The sequence below is a fragment of the Cherax quadricarinatus genome, chromosome 19 (genome assembly GCF_038502225.1).
Source record: "Cherax quadricarinatus isolate ZL_2023a chromosome 19, ASM3850222v1, whole genome shotgun sequence".
NCBI lineage: Eukaryota > Metazoa > Arthropoda > Malacostraca > Decapoda > Parastacidae > Cherax > Cherax quadricarinatus.
In genome coordinates, this window is record NC_091310.1 from 30,961,748 (window position 1) to 30,972,333 (window position 10,586).

Genomic DNA, 10,586 nt, shown 5'->3' on the forward strand with positions numbered 1-10,586 from the left:
TACACAACCCAGGGCAACATGGGTTTAGAACAGGTCGCTCCTGTCTGTCTCAGCTACTGGATCACTACGACAAGGTCCTAAATGCACTAGAAGACAAAAAGAATGCAGATGTAATATATACAGACTTTGCAAAAGCCTTCGACAAGTGTGACCATGGCGTAATAGCGCACAAAATGCGCGCTAAAGGAATAACAGGAAAAGTCGGTCGATGGATCTATAATTTCCTCACTAACAGAACACAGAGAGTAGTCGTCAACAGAGTAAAGTCCGAGGCAGCTACGGTGAAAAGCTCTGTTCCACAAGGCACAGTACTCGCTCCCATCTTGTTCCTCATCCTCATATCCGACATAGACAAGGATGTCAGCCACAGCACCGTGTCTTCCTTTGCAGATGACACCCGAATCTGCATGACAGTGTCTTCCATTGCAGACACTGCAAGGCTCCAGGCGGACATCAACCAAATCTTTCAGTGGGCTGCAGAAAACAATATGAAGTTCAACGATGAGAAATTTCAATTACTCAGATATGGTAAACATGAGGAAATTAAATCTTCATCAGAGTACAAAACAAATTCTGGCCACGAAATAGAGCGAAACACCAACGTCAAAGACCTGGGAGTGATTATGTCGGAGGATCTTACCTTCAAGGACCATAACATTGTATCAATCGCATCTGCTAGAAAAATGACAGGATGGATAATGAGAACCTTCAAAACTAGGGAGGCCAAGCCCATGATGACACTCTTCAGGTCACTTGTTCTATCTAGGCTGGAATATTGCTGCACTCTAACAGCACCTTTCAAGGCAGGTGAAATTGCCGACCTAGAAAATGTACAGAGAACTTTCACGGCGCGCATAACGGAGATAAAACACCTCAATTACTGGGAGCGCTTGAGGTTTCTAAACCTGTATTCCCTGGAACGCAGGAGGGAGAGATACATGATTATATACACCTGGAAAATCCTAGAGGGACTAGTACCGAACTTGCACACGAAAATCACTCACTACGAAAGCAAAAGACTTGGCAGACGATGCACCATCCCCCCAATGAAAAGCAGGGGTGTCACTAGCACGTTAAGAGACCATACAATAAGTGTCAGGGGCCCGAGACTGTTCAACTGCCTCCCAGCACACATAAGGGGGATTACCAACAGACCCCTGGCAGTCTTCAAGCTGGCACTGGACAAGCACCTAAAGTCAGTTCCTGATCAGCCGGGCTGTGGCTCGTACGTTGGTTTGCGTGCAGCCAGCAGCAACAGCCTGGTTGATCAGGCGCTGATCCACCAGGAGGCCTGGTCACAGACCGGGCCGCGGGGGCGTTGACCCCCGAAACTCTCTCCAGGTAAACTCCAGGTAACCACCATAACTGCACCATAACTGCACCATAACTGCACCATAACCACCATAACTGCACCATAACTGCACCATAACTGCACCATAACTGCACCATAACTGTACCATAACTGCACCATAACTGCACCATAACTGCACCATAACTGCACCATAACCACCATAACTGCACCATAACTGCACCATAACTGTTCCATAACCACCATAACTGCACCATAAATGCACCATAACTGCACCATAACTGCACCATAACTGCACCATAACTGCACCATAACTGCACCATAACCACCATAACTGCACCATAACTGCACCATAACTGCATTATAACTGCACCATAACCACCATAACTGCACCATAAGTGCACCATAACTGCACCATAACTGTACCATAACTGCACCATAACTGCACCATAACTGCACCATAACTGCACCATAACTGCACCATAACCACCATAACTGCACCATAACTGCACCATAACTGCACCATAACTGTTCCATAACCACCATAACTGCACCATAAATGCACCATAACTGCACCATAACTGCACCATAACTGCACCATAACTGCACCATAACCACCATAACTGCACCATAACTGCACCATAACCACCATAACTGCACCATAAGTGCACCATAACTGCACCATAACTGCACCATAACTGTACCATAACCACCATAACTGCACCATAACTGCACCATAACCACCATAACTGCACCATAACTGCACCATAACTGCACCATAACCACAATAACTGCACCATAACCACCATAACTGCACCATAACCACCATAACTGCACCATAACTGCACCATAACTGTACCATAACCACCACAACTGCACCATAACTGCACCATAACTGCACCATAACTGTACCATAACCACCATAACTGCACCACAACTGCACCATAACTGTACCATAACCACCATAACTGCACCATAACTGTACCATAACTGTACCATAACCACCACAACTGCACCATAACTGCACCATAACTGTACCATAACCACCATAACTGCACCACAACTGCACCATAACTGTACCATAACCACCATAACTGCACCATAACTGCACCATAACTGCACCATAACTGTACCATAACCACCATAACTGCACCATAACTGCACCATAACCACCATAACTGCACCATAACTGCACTATAACTGCACCATAACTGCACCATAACTGCACCATAACTGCACCATAACCACCATAACTGCACCATAACTGCACCATAACTGCACCATAACTGCACCATAACTGCACCATAACTGCACCATAACTGCACCATAACTGCACCATAACCACCATAACTGCACCATAACTGCACCATAACTGCACCATAACTGCACCATAACTGCACCATAACTGCACCATAACTGCACCATAACTGCACCATAACTGCACCATAACTGCACCATAACCACCATAACTGCACCATAACTGCACCATAACTGCACCATAACTGCACCATAACTGCACCATAACTGCACCATAACTGCACCATAACTGTACCATAACCACCATAACTGCACCATAACTGCACCATAACTGCACCATAACCACCATAACTGCACCATAAGTGCACCATAACTGCACCATAACTGCACCATAACTGCACCATAACTGCACCATAACTGCACCATAACTGCACCATAACTGCACCATAACCACCATAACTGCACCATAACTGCACCATAACCACCATAACTGCACCATAACCACCATAACTGCACCATAACTGCACCATAGCCACCATAACTGCACCATAACTGCACCATAACCACTATAACTGCACCATAACCACCATTACTGCACCATAACTGCACCATAACTGCACCATAACTGTACCATAACCACCATAACTGCACCATAACCACCATAACTGCACCATAACCACCATAACTGCACCATAACTGCACCATAACTGCACCATAACCACCATAACTGCACCATAACCACCATAACTGCACCATAACCACCATAACTGCACCATAACTGCACCATAACTGTACCATAACCACCACAACTGCACCATAACTGCACCATAACTGCACCATAACTGTACCATAACCACCATAACTGCACCACAACTGCACCATAACTGTACCATAACCACCATAACTGCACCATAACTGTACCATAACTGTACCATAACCACCACAACTGCACCATAACTGCACCATAACTGTACCATAACCACCATAACTGCACCACAACTGCACCATAACTGTACCATAACCACCATAACTGCACCATAACTGCACCATAACTGCACCATAACTGTACCATAACCACCATAACTGCACCATAACTGCACCATAACCACCATAACTGCACCATAACTGCACTATAACTGCACCATAACTGCACCATAACTGCACCATAACTGCACCATAACTGCACCATAACCACCATAACTGCACCATAACTGCACCATAACTGCACCATAACTGCACCATAACTGCACCATAACTGCACCATAACTGCACCACAACTGCACCATAACTGCACCATAACTGCACCATAACTGCACCATAACTGCACCATAACTGCACCATAACTGCACCATAACTGCACCATAACTGCACCATAACTTCACCATAACCACCATAACTGCACCATAACTGCACCATAACTGCACCATAACTGCACCATAACTGCACCATAACTGCACCATAACTGCACCATAACTGCACCATAACTGTACCATAACTGCACCATAACTGCACCATAACTGCACCATAACTGCACCATAACTGCACCATAACTGCATCATAACTGCACCATAACTGCACGCCTGATAAACGGGGAAAGAACTACAATTTATTACAGGGGATAAACTTGGTGAATATATATTTGCTAATTTGCTACAAAAATTTTAAGCTGGCACTGGACAAGCACCTAAAGTCGGTTCCTGACCAGCCGGGCTGTGGCTCGTACGTTGGTTTGCGTGCAGCCAGCAGCAACAGCCTGGTTGATCAGGCTCTGATCCACCAGGAGGCCTGGTCACAGACCGGGCCGCGGGGGCGTTGACCCCCGGAACTCTCTCCAGGTAAACTCCAGGTAAACTCCAACTAACACTCCCTCCTTCAGTTACAAAATAAAATACCTAATTAACAAGCATTTAAATAAACATTACCTAATACTTGCTGGTAACTTCAACATAAACCTTATTCAGGTAACTAAAGTTAGTACCTAACCAGCCGAGCTGTGGTTCTCACGTCGATATGCGTGCGGCCAACAGTAACAGCCTGGTTGATAAGGCCACCTTAGCTGCTCTCAAAGCAGAGATAATCACTAATAATACTACTGATCTCTATCACCTTCCTCATAACCAAACACATGTAAATTATCACTCGAAGCTAATAAGTCCTCATTCCCGTCTCTGTGATGAGACATCAGTAAATATCTTCAGTACAGCAGTAAGTGACATTGACTGGTACACAGAGGAATAATTGTGAATAATTGAAAGCCTCTGAGAGAGAGAGAGAGAGAGAGAGAGAGAGAGAGAGAGAGAGAGAGAGAGAGAGAGAGAGAGAGAGAGAGAGAGAGAGAGAGAGAGAGAGAGAGAGAGAGAGAACCCTGTGTAAAAAAAAAAAAAAACAGCTCAAGCGTGTGAATAAAGTTCGGAATCCCTACCCTAACCTTCTGAATCCTTGTATAAAAGAGAGACAGAAAAAAAAGAAAGCAAAATAAAAAGAAAACGCAACGTGGATCAAAAAATTCTAATAGAAAATGTGCATTCGGAGTTCTGGTGATAAAACTCAAAACTCTTGCTGCCTGAAATATGAAGCTTAAATTCCACAAACAGACAGACAGACAGACAGACAGTCAGTCAGACACACAGACAGACACACACACACACACACACACACACACACACACACACACACACACACACTCTAGTAGCGATCAGTGAAGAGGCGGGGCCAGGAGCTCGGACTCGACCCCCGCAACCTCAACTAGGTGAGTACAACTAGGTGAGTACACACACACACACACACACACACACACACACACACACACACACACACACACACACAAGACACTGTACACCGTGTACGTCAGGTCCATACTGGAGTGTGCAGCACCTGTTTGGAACCCGCACTTGATCAAGCACGTCAAGAAATTAAAGAAAGTGCAAAGGTTTGCGACAAGGTTAGTTCCAGAGCTGAGGGGAATGTCCTATGAAGAAAGGTTAAGGGAAATCGGCCTGGCGACACTGGAGGACAGGAGGGTCAGGGGAGACATGACAACGACATATAAAATACTGCGCGGAATAGACAAGCTGGACAAAGACAGGATGTTCCAGAGAGGGGACACAGACACAAGAGGTCACAATTGGAAGTTGAAGACTCAGATGAATCAAAGGGATGTTAGGAAGTATTTCTTCAGTTATAGAGTTGTCAGGCAGTGGAATAGCCTAGAAAGTGACGTAGTGGAGGCAGGAACCATACCTAGTTTTAAGACGAGGTTTGATAAAGCTCATGGAGCAGGGCGAGAGAGGACCTAGTAGCAACCAGTGAAGAGGCGGGGCCAGGACCTAAGACTCGACCCCTGCAACCACAATTAGGTGAGTACACATACACAAACAGTTTTAATCCTGCCAGGACGAGTTTAAAATCCCTCTCTGCAGAACGTAACCTCAGCTGGGAGACGTGAGAGGATTTAAAAAGCATCTCGATTTACCTTCAAAAAGGCTCTGATCATGTGAAATTCATTTCCCATAAATGTCGTTATGCAGAAGGTTCCCTTTCTTCTGAGTCTTAGGGCTAGGGAGAGATTCTCAGGGCTAGGGAGACGTTCTCAGGGCTAGGGAGAGATTCTCAGGGCTAGGGAGAGATTCTCAGGGCTAGGGAGAGACTCTCAGGGCTAGAGAGAGATTCTCAGGGCTAGGGAGAGATTCTCAGGAGTAGAGATTCTCAGGGATAGAGATTCTCAGGGTCAGAGAGAGATTCTCAGGGCTAGAGAGAGAGATTCTTAGGGCTTGGGGAGAGATTCACAGGGCTGGGAGGGATTCTCAGAGCTAGGGAAAGATTCTCAGGTAAACAGGTAGATAGAGATTCTCAGGGTTAAAGGAAGAGAGTCTCAGCGCTAGGGAGGGATTCTCAAGGCTTGGGAGAGATTCCCAGGGCTAGGAAGATAAGAGAGATTCTCCGAAAGAACGTTGATTCAGCTCGCATTCAAACCACAGACATCATCAAGGAAGAGCCATAAGGCACAATACCGTGACTGGAGCAATACACAAATATCTCGCACATAGGTGAGAGGAACTTACGACAATGTTTCGGTCCGACTTGGACCATTTACAGAAAATGAGTGGCCCAAGTACAGACACCATCACCGAGAACCAGGAAAGTTTGAAACTGGTGGGACTCCTAGTTTACATGTCCGTGGTGGGATCCCTGGTTTACATGTTGCTCATGATGGGACTCGTCGTTTATATGTTGCTCATGGTGGAACCCCTGGTTTACATGTTCCTCATGGTGGGACCCCTGGTTTACATGTTCCTCATGGTGGGACCCCTGGTTTACATGTTCCTCATGGTGGGACCCCTGGTTTACATGTTCCTCATGGTGGGACCCCTGGTTTACATGTTCCTCATGGTGGGACCCCTGGCTTACATGTTGCTCATGGTGGGACCCCTGGTTTACATGTTCCTCATGGTGGGACCCCTGGTTTACATGTTGCTCATGGTGGGACCCCTGGTTTACATGTTCCTCATGGTGGGACCCCTGGTTTACATGTTCCTCATGGTGGGACCCCTGGTTTACATGTTGCTCATGGTGGGACCCCTGGTTTACATGTTCCTCATGGTGGAACCCCTGGTTTACATGTTGCTAATGGTGGGACCCCTGGTTTACATGTTCCTCATGGTGGGACCCCTGGTTTACATGTTCCTCATGGTGGGACCCATGGTTTACATGTTCCTCATGGTGGGACCCCTGGTTTACATGTTCCTCATGGTGGGACCCCTGGTTTACATGTTCCTCATGGTGGGACCCCTGGTTTACGTGTTCCTCATGGTGGGACCCCTGGTTTACATGTTGCTCATGGTGGGACCCCTGGTTTACATGTTCCTCATGGTGGAACCCCTTGTTTACATGTTGCTAATGGTGGGACCCCTGGTTTACATGTTCCTCATGGTGGAACCCCTGGTTTACATGTTGCTAATGGTGGGACCCCTGGATTACATGTTCCTCATGGTGGAACCCCTGGTTTACATGTTCCTCATGGTGGAACCCCTGGTTTACATGTTCCTCATGGTGGGACCCATGGTTTATATGTTCCTCATGGTGGAACCCCTGGTTTACATGTTCCTCATGGTGGGACCCCTGGTTTACATGTTCCTCACGGTGGAACCCCTGGTTTACATGTTCCTCATGGTGGGCCCCCTGGTTTACATGTTCCTCATGGTGGAACCCCTGGTTTACATGTTGCTAATGGTGGGACCCATGGTTTACATGTTCCTCATGGTGGAACCCCTGGTTTACATGTTCCTCATGGTGGGACCCCTGGTTTACATGTTCCTCATGGTGGAACCCCTGGTTTACATGTTGCTAATGGTGGGACCCATGGTTTACATGTTCCTCATGGTGGAACCCATGGTTTACATGTTTCTCATGGTGGAACCCCTGGTTTACATGTTGCTAATGGTGGGACCCCTTGATTACATGTTCCTCATTATGGAACCCCTGGTTTACATGTTCATCACGGTGGAACCCCTGGTTTACATGTTCCTCATGGTGGAATCCCTGGTTTACATGTTGCTAATGGTGGGACCCCTGGTTTACATGTTGCTCATGGTGGGACCCCTGGTTTACATGTTGCTCATGGTGGGACCCCTGGTTTACATGTTCCTCATGGTGGAACCCCTGGTTTACATGTTGCTAATGGTGGGACCCCTAGTTTACATGTTGCTCATGGTGGGACCCCTGGTTTACATGTTGCTCATGGTGGGACCCCTGGTTTACATGTTCCTCATGGTGGAACCCCTGGTTTACATGTTGCTAATGGTGGGACCCCTGGTTTACATGTTGCTCATGGTGGGACCCCTGGTTTACATGTTCCTCATTATGGGACCCCTGGTTTACATGTCCCTCATGGTGGAACCCCTGGTTTACATGTTCCTCATGGTGGGATCCCTGGTTTACAAGTTCCTAATGGTGGGGCCCCTTGTTTACAAGTTCCTAATGGTGGGATCCCTGGTTTATATGTTTCTCATGGTGGGACCCCTGGTTTACTTGTTCCTCATGGCGGGACCCCTGGTTTACATGTTGCTCATGGTTGAACCCCTGGTTTACATGTTCCTCATGGTGGAACCCCTGGTTTACATGTTCTTCATAGTGGGACCCCTGGTTTACATGTTCATCATGGTGGGACCCCTGGTTTACAAGTTCCTCATGGTGGGACCCCTGGTTTACATGTTCCTCATGGTGGGATCCCTGGTTTACATGTTCCTCAAGGTGGAACCCCTGGTTTATATGTTCCTCATGGTGGGACCCCTGATTTACATGTTCCTCATGGTGGTACCCCTGGTTTACATGACCCTCATGGTGGGACCCCTGGTTTGCATGTTCCTCATGGTGGGACCCCTGGTTTGCATGTTCCTCATGGTGGGACCCCTAGTTTACATGTTCCTTATGGTGGGACCCCTGGTTTACATGTTCCTCATGGTGGGACCCCTGATTTACATGTTCCTCATGGTGGGACCCCTGGTTTACATGTTCCTCATGGTGGGCCCCCTGGTTTCCATGTTCCTCATGGTGGGACTCCTGGTTTATATGTTCCTCATGGTGGGCCCCCTGGTTTACATGTTCCTCATGGTGGGACCCCTGGTTTACATGTTCCTCATGGTGGGACTCCTGGTTTACATGTTCCTCATGGTGGGCCCCCTGGTTTACATGTTCCTCATGGTGGGACCCCTGGTTTACATGTTCCTCATGGTGGGACCCTTGGTTTACATGTTCCTCATGGTGGGCCCCCTGGTTTCCATGTTCCTCATTGTGGGACCCCTGGTTTACATGTTCCTCATGTTGGGCCAGCTGGTTTACATGTTCCTCATGGTGGGACCCCTGGTTTACATGTTCCTTATGGTGCGACTCCTGGTTTACATGTTGCCTATGGTGGGACCCCTGGTTTACATGTTCCTTATAGTGGGACACCTGGTTTACATGTTCCTTATATTGGGACCCCTGATTTACATGTTCCTCATGGTGGGACCCCTGGTTTACATGTTCCTCATGGTGGGCCCCCTGGTTTACATGTTCCTCATGGTGGGACCCCTGATTTACATGTTCCTCATGGTGGGCCCCCTGGTTTACATGTTCCTCATGGTAGGACCCCTGGTTTACATGTTCCTCATGGTGGGACTCCTGGTTTACATGTTCCTCATGGTGGGCCCCCTGGTTTACATGTTCCTCATGGTGGGACCCCTGGTTTACATGTTCCTCATGGTGGGACCCCTGGTTTACATGTTCCTCATGGTGGGACAACTGGTTTACATGTTCCTCATGGTGGGACCCCTGGTTTACATGTTTCTCATTTTGGGACCTCTGGTTTACATGTTCCTCATGGTGGGACCCCTGGTTTACATGTTCCTCATGGTGGGTCCCCTGGTTTACATGTTCCTTATGGTGGGACCCCTGGTTTGCATGTTCCTCATGGTGGGACCTATGGTTTACATGTTCTTCATGGTGGGACCCCTAGTTTACATGTTCCTTATGGTGGGACCCCTGGTTTACATGTTCCTTATGGTGGGACCCCTGGTTTACATGTTCCTTATGGTGGAACCCCTGGTTTACATGTTCGTTATGGTGGGACACCTGGTTTACATGTTCCTTATGGTGGGACCCCTGGTTTCCATGTTCCTTATGGTGCGACCCCTGGTTTCCATGTTCCTTATGGTGCGACCCCTTGTTTACATGTTCCTTATGGTGGGACCCCTGGTTTACATGTTCCTTGTGGTGGGACCCCTGGTTTACATGTTCCTCATGGTGGGCCCCCTGGTTTACATGTTCCTCATGGTGGGACCCCTGGTTTACATGTTCCTTATGGTGCGACTCCTGGTTTACATGTTCCCTATGGTGGGACCCCTGGTTTACATGTTCCTTATAGTGGGACCCCTGGTTTACATGTTCCTTATATTGGGACCCCTGGTTTACATGTACCTCATGGTGGGACCCCTGATTTACATGTTCCTCATGGTTGGACCCCTGATTTACGTGTTCTTCATGG